The 18,617-nt window shown below is 41.8% G+C and overlaps 1 protein-coding gene across 1 annotated transcript in view; it reads right to left on the bottom strand.

The window, feature by feature from the left end:
* gli3 (GLI family zinc finger 3) overlaps nt 1–6,267 on the bottom strand; it is a 96,748-nt gene extending 90,481 nt beyond the window's left edge. The window contains exon 1 of the mRNA XM_039617629.1: nt 5,835–6,267. The gene's annotated coding sequence lies outside the window, so the exon portion shown is untranslated. The remainder of the gene's footprint in view (nt 1–5,834) is intronic.
* Between the last annotated feature and the right edge of the window lie 12,350 nt (nt 6,268–18,617).

Genomic DNA, 18,617 nt, shown 5'->3' with positions numbered 1-18,617 from the left:
GACAAACTGTCATTAAAAACGGCTCAAGTCCATCTCTTTCAAGGAACTCAAACTCTTGGATGCTCCCTCCTCTTCTCCACGCACCCTACCCCCCATGCAAAACTGAAAGGAACCGGGCTTTGTCTGAGGAGCAAAGGAGAGAGGAATCCCCCCCACCCCTCTTCTCTACAACCCTACCTCCCCTCCCCGAACCCTGTTCCTCACTCCCTGCGGAGTATTGTTAAAACACAGCCCCCTCTCTTTCCGTGGCCCGGGCTCTTAAAACAGCGTGCTTTGCATGAGAAAAAACGATTAGTCTTCAAATGCTGCGCTGTCAAAGGAGGGCTCTTTCAGGTTCGGGTAGAAATTTGCTCAGATAGTAGAGTTCCCCTTTTGTTTTTCCAAGATGAGGCATTATTAGAGCCAGAGTCTGTTAGCATTCATTACTGAAAAGAACACACTAAAGGGGTTTATTCGGGATACCCGCCCCCCACGCCCCTCCTTTTCCAAGTTGCCCCAAGTCTACGGCAGACGGAAACGAAGGGGGCAGAGCGGGTAAAGAGGTACTCATCTAAAACATGTTTGGAGAGCAAAGAGAATGTCTGGGCCTGCGCTTCTTTCAGGTATTAACCTTGGGATTTACATGTGACATCCAAACAACAGACACCCCCTTGACCTCCACTCGGGGACTCACCAAGGCTCGGCGATAACTCCCACTGAAAGACAACTACAAGCAGCACGGGGCTGCAAACACACAGGGCGAGCATCGTTGCATGACAACACATAACTTAATTACTGCTGTGAGGGCAGGTGTTTTGTGCAACAAAATGCACTATACAGTGCTCAGTTTAAACAGTTATGGCAGAGAAAAAAAAAATTAGTGCCCAAACTGATGCCTCGGTGCAGCCTAGCCCCACACATCAAGAAGCAGCGGTACGTGACGGATCATTGTTCACAGCAAGCGGCCAGTTCATCTGTCTCCCAATCGCCACCCTTGACAAGAAAGCACAGACCCCCTCACGGATGCCACAACCGGCTCCCATCAAAGCTGACACAATGCCACATCTGCACTAAGAAAGAGCCCCCACCAAACCCGCCACCACCCCAGAGCCCCAGGAAACTGTCTCTTTAGGCGCACAAACTTTACACACAAACAAATGGGCCCCCGGACTAAAAGCACTTCACCTCTCGCTGCTACACTTCACGCGGCGGACTTAAAGACATTTTTACAGCAGCTACAGCAAACAGAGGAGGAGATGAGCGGCAGTCACGCGCAGGCGTGACCTGTCCCGCTTCTCTTCCAAAGTGTGTGAGAAAAGAAAATACCAGTCACGAGCTGGCACACCACTGGATCCTCGCACACAAGCCTGCGTTTCTGCCGCAATAAAATTTACCGTCTCCTACAGCAGGCCTTATGTTGAGCTGTCAAACACAGCTTCATCTACCGTAAATCCGAACCACTTGATTCAAATTTATGTGAATGTTTTCCCACCCCCACCATTTTTTTTTATTGCCGTTTTCTTCACCTCACTCTGGGAGGCAAATTGTCAGGTCCAAATGGAGTTTCCAAAGGACGAAAGCTATAGCAAAAAAAACTTTTCCAACTTTTTTTCCTTTTTATTTTTCATGCAGTTAAAAGACAAAAAAGGACAGTAAGAAGGAGAACAGTACACACACAAAAACAAAAAAAACTGTATGAATGAGAGAGCGAGAAAGAGAAATAAGAGTGTGAATGAGCACGAGAATGCATGTGCACTCAGAGTAGGACTGTTTTTGCTGGCTACCAAAGACCCAAGTGAATTACAATCCCTGAATGCGACTCATATACATATGTGAAATTACATTTTTCCCATCTCGAGTCTCATATCGCCTTCATCACTATTTTTCCTTCCCCGCCATACGACTTATCCAAAGACATCACCCCTTGGCTTGAAAGGTGCCTTTAGCAGGCTCCTTGAAACAGCGAGTGAGGGTCCCGCTCTGGGACAATGATGGTTGAGGTGGAGGGGAGCCGGGGGAGCAGGAACACATAGCATATTAAATCTGCTGGCGGAGCTGGGTCGTCCACGCACAGAGCCAGAGAGCCAGATCTGAGGCATGCCCTGAAGGGATGGCTGGGCCTGGGGATTAGGAGGCCAAGGAGAAGCCCTCGCACACCCGAAGACCCCTTCTTGTCTATGCTCATACGCAAATGCATCCAGACATTTTGACGCTCCTCAGGTTTGCTGTCTCAGCCCAAGTTTTCAGAGCACTCCTCCGTGCCTCACAAACTGCACTTACACACACACACACACACACACATTTCCACCCGCTCTCATGAACAGCCTTTTTTTCCCTCAATCACTACCTCTGTCTGACTTGTCCTCTTTCTTTCCCCACTGTGTCTGTTTCATTTGATGTCAACATATCAAAGTACCAAATCATCAAAGTAAGAGAGTAAGAGATTTCTTTTGGGGGCCATCTATTCAACTACGCCAGCCGTATGCAAGGAAAGCAACAGCTAATCACAATGTAGGCTACAAGAAATCCCTCCAACTTTCCCTGGTCAGGTGATTTTTATTATTACATAGAATGAAACTTAGAATTGTCAATTTTATCCTCTCAGGAAACAGGAAATTTTAGGAAAAGTACAAAAAAGCGAGGGAGAAAAAATCACCAAACCAACAGCAACCTGCAGGAAAACCCACAAAGCGAGCACGATTACACAAAACCTTCACATCTGTGCTCATTATCTAACGGATAATCAACTTCCCTCACATTACCCTCGTTTTAACAAAACATTTGCCACCTCTTTGAGTGCTTCAGGTTGTGGCATTAGCACAACAAAACAGCTCATTAGGGCTTCTTGCATACAAACCTGATAACAGGTATACTTCCAACAGGGTGAAAAAGGCCTGAGGACACAAACTGCCTGTAACTGTGAATGTAAGGCCCTTACAAAGAGGAGCAGGCCATACCTCAAAAGCTAATAGCACGTCATCTCCCTGCATTAACATGACATCTCCTATTCTGCCAGGTCACCAGGTCACAGGTGTCCTGGGCCAACGTCCCCATGCATAAAAGAGAAATGCTTAAAGTTGAGATAAAGCGGCACGCTGATGCTGCCGCCGCTGATATCTGACGGACCGATTCCTGCAGAGGGAAACGTTATCCGCCTTTTCCTCGCGCGTGGAGTTATGGAGCACAGAGCGGCAACGATACATCTTTCCTGGCTACAGTAAGCGAATGGCTCTAAGTTGTGCATCTCATTCCAGAAGATTAGCATCTTAAACAGTGCTGCATTCATCCTTGCTGCTGCATTGTAATGAGACAAAGTCCTTTATTTGGAAAAGGTGCACCACTTTCAGATAGTATCGTGCAAAAGCAGCAACAGCAAAATTAGATATACACACAGACAGTGTGCAGATTTATCATTTACAATTTTTCACAACATGGACTTCCTTGCGTATTATTTATTATTTATTAGATATTTGGAAAATATATATTACATACATTAGATTATTGTGTAACTATAGAAATTGAAGCCATTATTTTTGACTTGATTTAACCATTTAAAAATGTTACATATTTTGATCTATCAGCACTGAATTGTTGATTAATCGCCAAATTTAAATGTGATGTCTTATACTCTGAAAATAAAATGACAAGGGCCTCCTATGATGATATACAGGCAACTATATTTTTTATCAGTGTAATATTTTTAATTACAGGCATCGTCTCAAAACGCTTAATTAAGAAGTCACAGGCCATAAAAATGCATAAATGTATGCAAAAAAAATGTAATTATAAATTGTCTTCAAGTTGTCATTTTAAAATAAAGCTTAGGCCTAAAATTTTCAGACTTTTAAGGCCTGACTTGTCTGCTTTTATTTTTTTAACTGAGTGCAGTGGTAAATTTTCCAGCTTCAGGCCCTGCGAATGTTATTTTGTTACTATTAATAAAATAGAATGGGGGAAATATTAAATGACAGTTTATGTGACAGTGCCTATTTTATTTTATTGGACAAATGTTACCAAGACCTGCAAAAACCCCGCTCAAAGCCAAATCCTCAGACAAGATGAATGATGAGAGCAACCTCATAAAAAACACCCGAAAGGAGATTTATTTTTTTTATCTGTGTGAACTGTTAAACATCTTATTTCGCGTGCGTTCGCTCGCTGCTCCGTCTCAAGGCGGCCAAACCTCCGTTAATAATTTGCCATGTGCCAAAAGAAAAAAACCCCCCCACACACACAACACTCACAAAAAAAGGGAGGATTTGAGCTGCACCGCATGGCTGAGCACCTCGGACCCTCGTCGTTTGTATGAAACCCGAGAGCAGACAAGCAGATAAAATGTGGAACAGCTGGCGAGGAACAGGAGGGAAAGTTTCAAACAAATATCTGCACATGTGGACGCTCGAGGGCGGGGGGCTCCCAAACGTTTTCATGTCCTGGACCCCCAAAATGAACACACCAGACTTCTGTTCCCCTGTTCCCACATTTTTTTAAATCTGCACAAGCCCATGTGAGAGCTTTCTACTCTTCTTCTTCTTTCTATAATTATTATTATTGATGTAACTTTTTAAATGACACCTTGCATTTAAAGTATATCCACAAGCTTTTAAATACTAATAAATTCTAATCAACTAAAATACAGAGGATTTATGCTATATTTAATTTTGCTTGGGTCCCCCATAAAACCTCCCCCATGGACCCCCGCAGGGCCACAGACCTCAGTGTAATGGGCTTAAATTTCTCTGAGCACATGCGCATGCCTTCAAACACACTGTGATGTACGCTTAAATATGTTCTTTCTTGAGGGGAAGAACATCATTTTAAAAATTTTCCAACGCAAATCAAATTGTCAGAAGCTCTGGAGAGCCTCTTTAACTCCATCAGGTTAGCAGATGCAGACACGGAAAACTAAGATTTATATGAAATCATCCAAATACTTTAATTTTCTCCTTTTTTATAACTAAAAATAATTTCATGAGGAATTTTTTAATGTTATAATTTATTGTCAATTTTTTTTTGGAGTTTTTCCAGTTATAAGTTTTCAGCTAATTAAATTTTACAAAACTATAAATGACTCGGTGCTCGATAGTGAAGCAAGGGGAGGTCAAAGGTCAAGGGGAGGGTCAGCCACAGGTTTTGGATGGATTGAAATAAAAAGTTGAACATGTATGCCGTCACTAAGTGTTTCCCCGAGTCTCTCACTTGTTAAAGCAAATCAATAACAGATCCTGAAATATGATCACAAATGCACATATATATGAACCCCCCCCCGTCTCATCCCACGCCACTATACACCACACCCCCGCGCGCGCTTATTTGAGGTCCAATAAAGTTTCACTTCCAAACTCTAAGAGTGATTTTCCCCCTCTCTCTCTGTCTTATTAAACTTTACAAAAACACGTTGTTCATTAATATGAAAGTTTATGCAACTGGTTTGAAAATGCACATCTGTCTGCGGTGGATACTTGTTAAGTCTGCCATCCGGGGGTTTCTAACAACCGACGCTTCTTTCACAGAGATTAAATCACAGCCGGGCCAAGCGTAAAACAGACAGTGGTGCATTTACGCTTTTACGGCTGTATTTTTTTTCTTTCTTCTTTTTTTGGAGGGGGGGGGGAGTCCCTGATCGAGGCTTTCTTCGCTAGTTTCATAAACTGTTCTCGCAGTTGGTGCACTTCACGTCTACATCTGAACTTGTATGAAATTCCATCGTTTTGAAATATGAAACCTCCGCTGCTTCACAAACTCTGAGTGGCTTTCTCAACTTTAAAAGCAGACAAACGAGCGCAACAATATTCAGAAAGAAAAAGAAAGTGTATTTGTGTGCGGTGTGCGCGAGCTTTCAGCAGATTACTTACTTCTCTCTGGGTGAATTCCCCTCTAATTCTCGACTTTAAAAAAAAATCTTCTCAGGCAAAAAAAAAAAAATATAATATATAGATTTGTCTTCTTTCCTCTTCTCCTCTTCCTAACTTGCAGATGTGCCTCTGGAGTTGCCTGGGAGTTTTTTTTTCTTTCTTTCTTTTTTTTACGCTGCAACTCCAACTCCAAAACGGCGCTGCCAGACTTTTTCCTCTTGTCTGTCTTTCTCCTCCTTCTCACAGTTTGCTGTGTTCAACCACCGCCGGACTAACACCATCAGCCTGCCGATAATATCTGCCGATAGCAGACCGCAGATGTGCGTAAAAACAACATAAGCGTCAGAGAAGCGCATGGAGAGTTGTTATTACATTTAGAGCGGTTTTTTTCGGGAAGAGGGAGAGAGAGAGAGAGAGTGAGGGCGAAGTGTGGGACTCCAGCTGCTCCTTCCCTCGCTTGACTCCTCCCTTCGGATTGCTCCCTCCTTTACTCACTGCCTACTCCTTTTTTATTTTGTGCAGGCTACCCCTTTCTTTCTTTCTTCCTTAGTAAGCATTTTAAAGACTTGTTCCTCAGTAGTACTATTTCTGTAGTAGAAATAAACCTAGAGGAGAGAAAGAACAAAATAAAACTCAAGTTTGAGTCCTTACACCACGAAGAAGAGGAAAACAGGTCCAGGTTAAGCATGAATGACTGCATTTTAGGGACCAAGAGTTAAATGGATCCAAGTTTTAACTAAAAGAAACTGAAATAATCTCATAGATCTCAGTTGAAAACACCCACTTTGTTATGTAGAAACTCATACATACATTTAACTGCAGATTTATGAGGGCTAAAACAGCCTCCTGGGCTCAGCCTTCAGAGTCATACCTACTAATGCTTCAGCAGAGGGAAGCCCTCCTGTAGGGTTAGGTGTAATCAATATACATAATCAATATACAGGGAAATTATGTGGTAAGAGAGGTCTTTAGGGTGCAGTTTCAATCAATGAAGAGGTGGGAGTTTGGGAAGGAAAATCAACCGTTTAACCAGCATTTGAATGTGTGTGTGTGGCCGAGAGGTCAGGTCCGTCAAGTCTATTTGTTCCTCATTGTAACACACATCCAATCGGCTGCTGTGACAAATGACTAAACCGTTTGATTTAAAGACAAATATCCGTCTTTTAAGGCTGCCTTATAATCACTTTCCTGACACTTATTATGCTGATAAAGTCGGCAATGACTAATTACTGCCCAATCAATCAGAGCTCAGGATCTTCTGTCACAACTGTCAACGTCTTTGTCATCGTTAAAAGTGTCGAGATTCTGACTTTGTCGCAATGTGAAGATGGATTTCGGATGTCAGTGTGGAGCAAGGTGACAAAACTGTGAACTATGATGAGTGTGTGAACGACTATATTGGTTTTCATGGGTGTCAAGTTTCTTTGGCATCCATAAAAATGCTTAAAAGATATTTATGTTTAGTTATTATTTTAAAGAGAAACAGACAAAATAAACAAGGTTAAGAGGTCATAAAACTAAATATAGAAGTGTTCCACGTGCACAAGAATGGAGTATGAGAATATGAATAGAAAACGCTCACGTCTGTAGCTACAGGAAGTCGGGCCGAGAGAGGAGACAGTCAAAGGTGCTCTGTAAGACAGCCGCTAATTCTCCTGTCAGTTTGTCAGGCGGTGCTCATCTGGCCCGGACTACACAGAGATAAAGTCCTTGTTATGAATCTCTCAAAGAGAATCCAAGGAACGTGGTAGTAGAGGTGGGAGGCTGGGGGGGGGGGTGAAGGGTGGAAAGAGGATGGGGGCGAGGTAGGGGAGAACAAGAGGGTAAAGGAGGAGGGAGGAGGTGCACATGGGCATCAGTGGGGTTAGCGGCTCCCGAAAGTATTTCATCAAAGAGGGCCAGGATCCTGGGGATTGAGATTCTGCCTGGAGGCAAGTAACCAATGGTCTCCCAAGAACATATTCCAAAGTAGGACTCACAGAGCCAAAGCACACATCAAAAGCGCCTCTGTAGCCAAAGCGATTCTGGAGGAGAAAGAAAGGGGTTCAGGTCCCTTCTTGGCCCTCTTTAAGCCCCAGCTCTCACCCCAATTAAGAAGGAACTACTGTTTGTTCCAGACCCTGAGATCTACAGACAGGGAGGTGCGCTCACTAAGGTGGACGCTCGGGCGTGCTCACAAACAAACACACACTGACACACACGCGGGATGCAGACATCTTATCCCTGCGCACCCAGTCTTACTTTTCACCGGCTCACAATCGAGAAGAAGCGCCGTGCGTTTAAGATCAGCATCTGGGCTCATTTCTCAAATAATCACCAACCCCGCAGAGCGTGTTTCCAGTTTCAGATGATCTCACTGAAATAAAATGTAGCGCTCGGTTTGTCCGCGTACTGTATGTTACACATGTAACAGTAAATCAATACTTGGCAGAGTGTTGTGTAGGCATTTGGATTTTTTTTGGCCTTTAATTCGTCTCTGCTGGACAGATGTCACAGTGAAATGGATACAGCAGAATAAGCATATTATATCCACACAGATGTGACCGCTGGAAATGGAGCGGCTGCAAGAAACAGAGGAATGACAGGGGCGACTGTACTGTTTACTGCAAAATGGAGAAGTTGTAATAAGATTACAGAGTATCTGAAGTGTTTTCGGCTGTAGACAAACACAGGCGGGAAGTAGTGAGGAGCTGAATGTGAGTAAAGTTGTCAGTAAGTTTTTACTAAGCAACCAAATCTCTGCTGATCTCTGCCTACACATGACACAAAGTGCAGGTTATTAAATCCTTTTATGCTCTCAAATTAGTATTTTAATCTTCTCTAATGGAAATAAGGGCTAGCAGTTCTTTTGGAACCAGCCCATCTATATTAAAGGAAAACATTTTAACACTAAACTCCAAGACTTAGGCATTTGGTGGCTACTTGGTTACAAAACTTACTATTCAGTTCTTTACTCCATGCCCAGGCATTTATGTCTTTATCATGTTGTACCTAATATAAGAAAATAATTACAAAAAGAGTGAAATTTAAAAATATACATATTATCAAACATGTTGATATAAACCAGTCAAACATCATTTTTTTGCCCATTTTATCATTACAAGAAGAGAACACTGCACTTTCTGGAAAAATATTTAATTGCAGATATTAAAGGGAAAGCAATAAGCCATCAGCGGTGTAGTTTAAGACAAACATCACAGTATATAGTGCCAGGTCTATATATTGGGTACCCTATATCTCCTTCAAAGTATTGGAGTTCAGTGCACTGTTATTCTTTATTGAGGAGCCATATATATCTCAAAAATATATGCGTATAAAAGCGAAATGTGTGTGTATGGACACGTACCTTAACATGCAAATGAGCAAAAACACAGATTTCCTTTGCTTTGAGTGGCCTGACCTTTTAACCTGTGACTCCAGAAGCTTAGGATAGTTTGATAAAATCCTGCAATAATGTTCAAAACTTCTAAAAACTCCCAGCAGAGAAAATCGATCTTGCTTCAGCGTTGCTTTGACAACTCGTTTGACTTTGCACAAGAGTTTTTTGTAACAAGAAACAGAAAAAGAAGACTGTAAACATGAATACCTTATCCCTCATGACTTAATAATTACACATATTTCATTATTAAAGGTTAAATTAAAGGTTTGTTTGCCCATATATTTCCTGCCTCGTGTTTCTTCCCTGTGTAGTGTCTGTCTAATAAAGGCCCTAATGCATTTAATCAAAGTGTTTGCTTTCCTCAAGACCACAAATGTGCCGAACCACAAACGACAGGAGCAATCTGACATCTGCTCTGTTTGCCAGGGAAGATCTGGGGGCCGCAAAGGAGAACGCCAGCAGCCTCTAATCTACCGTCAGGAGCATGTTAGTTTGTTCAGAAGTCTCCGCTTTCAGTCGCTCTTTGTGTTGTTGTTTTTCCTGCTTTCAGTTTCCTCACATGTACTGTACCTGTACGCACTTGTACACTTAGGACACTCTCAAACGCAGCACTCCCAAACCCCCCCACCCTCACACCCCTCCTCCTCTCAGCATCCCTCCTTTTTCCCCCCTGCCGGAAGGTATTGGGTGGCTTGAGTGGGCCATTAGTGTGAATGACTGATAAGACTCTTAGCCCCCAATAATCGGGGGGAAAAAATGATATTTGCAGTTATTTTGAATCCGTCAGAAATAATAAACCCAAAACTATATCCACTTGGGCTACTTAAGCAATTTCCCTGTGATAACATCCCGTGGGGATTTCATGTGGATTCCAAATGACGACATAATAAAACCACGACGCCTGCACCCCCTTATCAGGCTGGATTAAAAGGGAATAATGAAACAGAGAGAGGTTTTGGAGCCTTGTGTGGTATGAATATGATTATCTAATGGACTCCAATGGAAAGGCATGTTAATTCTACTTTAACGCGAGACCTTTCCCAGACTATCTCCTGCCCCTGGCTCCTCCTAAGACCCTGTCTTTCCTCCCCCCCCACTCGACCCGTTTCTCTGCCTCTTTCTCCTCTTCCTTTAAGTTTAAATAATCGTTCTGCTATTTCCACAGAAGTCATTATGCCCCGCCGTCTATCTGTACATGGACGTAGGCATGGGAGTGATGAATCCTCGTTTTTCACACTCTTTTCCAGGCTGATTGGGCTTCGTTGGCCTCTTAACTTTCAGACAAAAGCACTCTAGGCAATTTATCAACATTCTGATTTTTTCCTTTTTTCCCGACGTTGTTGCTTGAAGAATATGGGTCACTTTCATACAAGCTTATATCAAACTTTCCGAGCATCCAGTCGGATATTACACGATGCTTGCTTTGAATAAGTATTTGAATGCTCGGCCAAAACAGCCTCAGTGTGAATAATCCCCGGCTATTTAAAAACAGTTTTCCAACACTGTTATTCAGTTTTAATTGTGCGCTCACTGCATGCACATCTGAAGCTGTTGCACCTTTGTTTCAAGGGCAAACAATTACCCGTCCATCACCAAATGAAGATTTACGTTGTGCAGGTTTGCTGTCAAGCTTCTGTTTAGATGTCAGACACATATCAGCGGTGTATGTATTTTGCAATGGGTGCTGACTGATTAAATGCACCTGTTCTTTTGATCAGTAGAAGAAGCCCCTGACCAATTCAGGCCCAGAGTGGGGGGTCATCATCGGGCCCATTAGGGCCGATAACACTCCTTGAGCTCCACGGTCAAGTCTGTTCTCATACAGCCGAGCACGCAGCGGTATTGTGGATCAGCGCACACATCCTGAGAGCAGACTGAGCTCCCACAGGACACAGTTAAAAAAAAGCATCAATATTTCATCAAACTACTCTCTCTTTCTGGTCCAGATCAAAGCCTCGACTCCCACAGTCCTACAGGTAGAGATGGCTCTTTTGTTTTTGCTCCTCAGGTAGAGCAGCAGTCAGACTCTGTTCGCTTTTGGAAATCTTGCAACGCTCAGCCCATCCATCTCGCCGCTTGCTGCCTCGCTTTTGGAAGAGGCGGTAAAAGGCACGAGTAGAGACTGTGAGGGTGAAAACATGTTCCAGAGATGTCCAGAGATTGAACTTCTTGGCCTTGTAGTGCTTTATTATTTCCTGTTTTTTTTCCTTTTTCCACTTTTGCCCATAGTGAGACTAATAGTAAAAACAATGCTGTTGTAATTCATCTTTTAGAAAGGCTTCCCAGCATCAGTCCTCACTGATACCTGAACCATCATCCTTTCCACTGTTTTAGTGCATGATTCCTATTGAAAATGCTGGAATTACAGGGCTGGCATTTGTAATAAATTTCAAAGCATAACTAATCACATTGGTCCAAAATGCAGTAATGTAACAAGTTACTGCTCTTACTCTTACTTCTCTTTTATTTTTGAGCTATATTATAAAGTACTGCCAGTGCTGGCTTCATTCTCACCAAAATATTTTTATGCAATATTCTCCTTTCTGTTGGATTTGTGCAAATTCTTGATTAAAGAGTGCAGCAGAAACATCTTGTGCATGCCCACCATATGAATATAGAGATTAGTGCTGCTATTTAGGCATGTGTATGGTTTAAAGCTACATAACTGATAATATATCCTCCATAATTTTGGTTTATAGCAAACATAGTTTTACAATCAGATCAGATCAGATGTTTTCAATCAGATGTTTTCCAGATGTTATTGCATGGTGGATCAAAACTTGATGGTGCATTTCTGTATTTATACACCCATCAGTTTTGATCTACTGATGATCTACAACACCGCTGGCTGAAATCCGAACCATGACAGAGCCCCCACCATGTTTTACACATGGCTCCACAAACACTGATGACAGGTGGAATCAAAATTTTTTCCATAAGACTTGTTGCCACTGATTTTCAGTGCGGTTCTTGTGTAGTTTTACACACTTCAGCCTTTTTTTCCCTGTTCGCCTTCCTTAAGAATGGCTTCCTGACAGCCACCCTCTCACTGAGACGATTTGTTATGAGGCTTCAGTGAACAGCAGATGGATCAACTGAAGAGCCAGATGCATCTCTCAGGTCCTGTGTCAGGTCTTTGCTGGATTTTTCCCCCCTGTTACTTAAGGACATGACTTTCAGATGCTTGTCATCTGCTGCAGATAGCTTTTTTTTTTTTAAGGACAGCCATTTTTCTTCTGTCTTTCATTTGTCCAGTTTCCTCAAACATTTTAAGGACAAACTGCACCCTATGGAGAGATGTGCCAAGTCTGGGAATCCCCTTATGGGCATTCTTCAAAGATTGAGCTAAGGCGGTGTGTTTTTCTAGCAGACTGTCAGTAACAAAGTGTCAAAAGATACATTTTTTTTGTTTCTTTTACTCATCTATTGGTTCATTTGTTGAGTGCAATACTGTTGTTGTGCTCAAAAGACTCACAACTCAGTGTTAAGTGGTTTAGCAAGGACTGGACTTAAAATGAGATTGCCCAAAGAAAATTTTTGAAGGACTCAGAAAGCCTGGAGAACTACTCCTCAAAACCTCCTTAAAAGTGACAAGAAAGCCTGGCTCGGTGGAAATGAAATATAAAGACATGAGGGTGGCTCAAGCTAGATGTTTGCACAGCACTGCAGTAATCAAGCATACATGTGCACAAAGTAAAAAGTACAAAACAGTTAACTGTACAATTTTATATTTCTAGTTTTCTTTTTGTTTAAGACTCAAATGAGACACAGATCTTTGGGTTTGTGTCAGGAAGGGTATACGGCGTAAAAAGCCTGCCAAAGCAAACATACAGAGCTACCCCGAGTCATGTCTCCCTTGTAAATAAGAGAGCAGTCAAAGTAGCAGCTAAAGTCAGCAGATTCTGATGATAAAGCAAAGAAGCTCACAATTGCACTTGCTGTACTAAAATCTAACCAAACTACAACCTATTTTGTTCTTCAGGGCTAACCAATTACAGTCTGAGTTCATTTTCAATATACATATTTCCCCTGTCCGCAAAAAGAGTGCAAAAGTGAATATTAAAGTGGCAGCTGTTAGAAACGCTGTGAAACAGAATCAATGCGTAAAAAAAAAAATGCGTTGGGTTCACACTCAGCACTCTCACAGCAGGCAGCTCTTTTCAGTGAAAATGCTCCAAAACTGTGCTGTTCACCACAGAGGCATCAAACAGCACACACAGTCGCTAGATAGCTAGATTCTAAATAAAAGCTGTTGTTGTCGCACAAGCGCTTGAAGTTTAAATGAGCACCTGGTTACTAAGTTCAACACAAAAAGCATTAAATATGTCAATTTTGTGCTTTCAATTTGCACCTGCTGCCTCCAAAAACCCCACTTTCAGCTAAACTGGGGCCTAAAAAGGTAAACAAAACAGACATGTAAGCTGTACTCACTGTATAGTGAGTTTGCCATTTGATAGTATTATCCAAATGTTTAATATACATTATTAACCTATAAAGTGCACTCAAAGTACCCAACAATGCTTTAAAAAAAGAAGTGTGCTACTAATGGTTACCACCTAAGCACTGTATAGTATCATGTATAACAGAATAAGAAGGAAGAGAGCAGCGCAGTACAACACAACCTGCTAGTAAGGAGGTTTTCTTTAATAACTCGGGAAAATATGATTGTTTTAATATGTATTTTTTCAATAATTAATGGATATAAGGATATAATATAAGGATAAGTGCAAGAAAATAGATGGATGAATGTTAGTATTTACTGCTGTTGTCTGTCAGCTTTAAATTGTGTGACATCAACAATGTTATGAATGGCAAATGCTGGAAAATGACCTCAGTACTGTCTAAAAGTGCTGTTTTTCTTATTTTTCTAATGAGCTCACAGCCATGGCAAAAAGAAACAACATAACAATAATAATGTGAGAGACTGATAAAGTCATACAGACAACCATCACTTCTTCTGCTAAAGGTGGTTCTACAAGATACTGAATCATGAGCTGTATTGTACATGACATGGTTTTTACCACGACTGCTGAAGTCCCTTTATGAACAATAATTTTTTTTTAAACTGATTTCAACACACTCACCTCAGCAAACACAGAAAATGCAACAATTTCAGGCATGCGTGCCGGGGCTAGTTGTTATTTATCTAAACAGAAAACAGTTTTTTCAGGGGACACGGCAGATCTGTGTTCTGCGTTTCTTGGAGAACGTCAGATCTTCTGTGCTGTCTCACTTGCTCTTCAGTAGTGGTGAGATCAGAGCTGTGAAATGTACCTAAACACAACCCATCTCTCTCCATACTACCTTTGCTGTGGCAGGTGTTTCGGTGTAGACTTGAGCCCAGGTGTAGACGCTTACCACATCCTCACTGCATCTCTTACACCTTCTGCACGGCAGTGGCCAGCAGCACAGGAGCTGGTAACTAAAACGATGACCGAAATGCGTTTATTTTATTCGTGAAAAGTCAAATTGCACGTGAAGACGAGGATGTAGGTGTTACCACTGTATATATATAACATATAAAATAAAAGAAGAAGAAAAAGAAAACCTGTCTGTGTTGCGCTACAAATTAGATGTTTAATCCCAGACGCTAAACAGTGGCATGCATTTACACTACAATTTCATTTGTGAGATACTTCTATTATTACTTGAGGAACAGTGGATAGGTTTTCCTCTCCACACAGTGGATAATATCACAACGTATGTGGTAACAACAACTGGCATGTGCATGAGCCCTCAATATAGACAGTCATAAAAATTTACATAGGTGAAGCATTATGACGAAAAAGCTAATTTCTGCAATAAGAGGGTGCTTAATATTTTTTGCTGCAGGGCCAGATTTGTTTCCTGCCCCAATGTGGACATAAAATGTTGATTAGAAATCACTAGAATAAGGTTCCAGTTGCATTTTATCCTGTAACAACCTTTGCAGCAAGCAAGAGTAATAAAGTAGTTGATACTTAGAGTTAATGCAGAATTTGTAGGATTGTTCCTCCACAGGATTCTGTAAATTTAGGGTGGAAAATATTTAATATGCACTTAATTAGAAAAATTGGATGTTTATCTCTAAAAACTGAAAATTAACCGTATTTTCTTTCTTAAACTGAAATTTTACTGGTAAAAAAAAATAGAAAAGGGAGCTTTGTCTTTCCTATTCCTGCATTTAATGTCAGATTATCTGTAAATTAAATTTTTCTCTAGAAAATTAAAATGTTACCAAACAGGTAGATCAGTTATTAACTTGATACATCTAATTTATTATAATAAACAAGTGTAACTGGTAGTAATTGTTCACCATTAAAAAGAATGGCAGATTTTATTTATGAGAGCCAAGAATTATGCAAAGCATGATTTTGCAAATAAATACACCTTGTCGTGCACTGAATGTCTACACATGGCTTTGTGTTCATCATTATAAGTGTGCAATGTCTTTCCTCCCCTCCACCCACTCCCACCCCTGCATCAACCCCGGTTTTTCTGTCGTCCCTGAACACACCGGGCCCTCTCCTCCTCTCATCATCAGCGTCAATCTGTGGCTGTCACTCTGAGCCGGACAGTGACTAACGACACTCCCAGTCAGTCAAACACTTATCACCACACAGGTAACACACAGGCCTGGAAATGACTGACATGAAATGGAAACGTCTCTCATTCTGTGGGCCTGGGAGCTGAAGTGAAATATTAGCTGTGGGAGAGATGGTGGATGATAAGCGGCTCCCTGTTTGGGCTGGAATTGCGGAGGTCCAAGTTCTATTACATTTCTTCTTCTTTTTTTTTTCAGAGGTGTGTGAAGCTGCTTCTTGCTTTCCTCATGAACCAGTTTACAGCAACAAGCTTCGAATTTAACAATGAACCTAACTTCCAGCAAAGCTTATTTGTGACTTTCTCTAGCAGTAAATGGAGCTCAGAGCCGGTGGGTCACTGCTGATATGTAAGCCATTGTCCCTGCAGCTTTCGGCTGTCCACAAGAAACAGACCGCAGTCTGCTCAATGTCAGTGGGTCACATATGTTTCCACTGTCTCTCCTATTACTCACAGACTCCACAGTATCCTCCCTCCATCCCTCTTTTTTCTTTCTCACTCACCTCTCCTTTATGCACACACGCACGCAATTCCCCCCTGTGCAGAAAGATGGATGGGATGTTCCCAACCACAGGTGCTGCTCTACTTGTGAGTCTTTTTGCATTCTTCACTGCACGATTCAGTCCTGCTTTGAGAGTTATGTATGGCAGTGCGTTCAGTCTGTTTGTAGCTCAGTGGGAATGGACTGATGTTCAAAAACAAAGAAAAACTCACTGACTTCATATTTAACCCTGCTTTCCCAGACTTGGTCTCCCAACCAAAATCGCCACTAGATGGGGTTGATTTCTTTTCCAACTTGTCTGTTTGCTGTTGACCCTACTGAAGCCTAAACTAGGAGCTTTCTGCTGTGCACATCACACCACCTTGTGGCTGAAATTAGTAGCAGTCTGTAATAAAGCAATATAGCAAAGCTTTTGCTGTATACACTAGCAGTTTGGTACTTTTATGGCAGTAATTCCCAACAAAAGGCCTGTCCATATAAAGAGTTGAGGGTGTTGTAGTGTTCAGTGTGTTTGTAAGACAAATATATGCACAAATGGGAATATAAATTAGTATTATTCAGTAGTTCAGTAGGTTTAAGATGAACTTTTTTCTCTTCTCACACTAACTGGGTGACCCTCTCAGATATATCAGTAAACCTTTGGAAGATCAGGGTTTTGCAACATCAACTGATAAGAATGTATGAACGCTATGAAGGAAAAAAGACATGAAGCCTAAAAACATGCAAATCCCTGACAGGCACTCACCAGCCTCTTTGTTAGGTACAGCTGTTCAGCTGCTTGTTGACACAAATGTCTAATCATCCATCACATCACATCAACTCAGTGTATGTACACATGTAGACGTGGTCGAGCTGCTGAAACTAAGCATGAGAATAGGGAAGAAAGGTGATTTAAATTACTTTGAGTGTGCTGTGGTTGTTGGTGACAAACTGGGTTATTTCAGAAACTGTTGATCTGCTGGGATTTTCCCACAAAACCATCTCGAGGGTTTAGAGAGAATGGTCCGAAAAAGAGGAAATATCCAGCGAGCGTCAATTCTCTGGGTGAAATCAGGAGAGAGTAATTAGATGACAATGAGCTGATAGGAGGTAGCAGTAGCTCAAATAATCACCTGTTCGAACCAAGGTATGCAGAACATTGAAGCAGATGGACTAAAGCTGCAGAAGACCACACCAGGTGCTACTCCTGTCAGCTAAAAACAGGAAACCAAGGCTACAGCAACACAGGCTCATAAAAACTGGGCAATGGAAGATTGGAAAAACGTTGCCTGGCCTGTTGAGCCTTGAATTCTGCTACAATATTCAGATGGTGATGGGTTAGAATTTGCTATAAACAACATGCAAGCATGCCTTGCATGAGTAAGTTCAGGTGGTGGTGTAATGGTATTGGGGGAAATATTTTCTTTGCACATTTTGACCCCATAGTGTCCCCATCTTCTGTTGACTGTTTCCTCTAGGATAAAGCAGCATGACACAAAGTTCAGATCATCTCAAACATGTTTCTGCAACATGACAGTGTGATAAGTGGCCTCCAGAGCCATCACAGGTCAATCCAATAGAGCATCTTTGAGATGTGGAGGTTCGGGAGATTCACATCATGGATGTGCGGCACCTTTATGAATCTGTGCCAGAATAACCTTACCTTGCAGGCTGTACGTAATAAAGTGGATAGTGAGGGTAGACTAACATGTACAGTCAGCACATCCTATGTTAGCTCTGCAGTTTTGTTTAAACCAGGAACAGGAAACTAAAACAGGGCATTTAAGCCCATCTAATGCCATTTAATTGTGCGTGTGTATGCATTAAGGGGAGGTTGCTGTTAGATCTTACCTTAATAAGCCATAACGACTATTTTTCCTTGTAACCCAAGCCCAATGTGATTTTTCACTGCATCAGTTATGAAATAAAAGCACTGATGCAAAAAACAGATCTTCACTTCTGCTTCTAAGACAAAGCGTGGGACTGACCCCGACTTGAGAACAAGACACTGAAAAGCCTGTAACGAACCACTTCATCTTACCACAGTGCTGTGCGCCCCTTCGGTTATTGCGTAACATTCCTTTCCCTTGAATTCATATGACCGGGACATTGAGGACATCTGTAGGGAGGCCTCAGCTCTGCACTTAAGTGGGAACATCTTGTTGTTGACTTGACTGATGGTTTCCTGTCGTGAGATGAAGAAACAGCACAAAAGAGGCACTTGAAAGAACGTGTCTGTGGTCTCACCTGAATCCAGCAGGTATATAACTATGCAGCAGTCTTTGTGGTCACCTTGGTGACCACAAAAACACCTCATATTTTGTTTCCTGCAGCTAACAGG

Source organism: Oreochromis aureus, linkage group 9, assembly GCF_013358895.1.
Source record: "Oreochromis aureus strain Israel breed Guangdong linkage group 9, ZZ_aureus, whole genome shotgun sequence".
NCBI classification, from domain to species: domain Eukaryota; kingdom Metazoa; phylum Chordata; class Actinopteri; order Cichliformes; family Cichlidae; genus Oreochromis; species Oreochromis aureus.
Note: the sequence above shows the minus strand (reverse complement) of the source record. Positions and strands in the feature narration are given on the sequence as shown.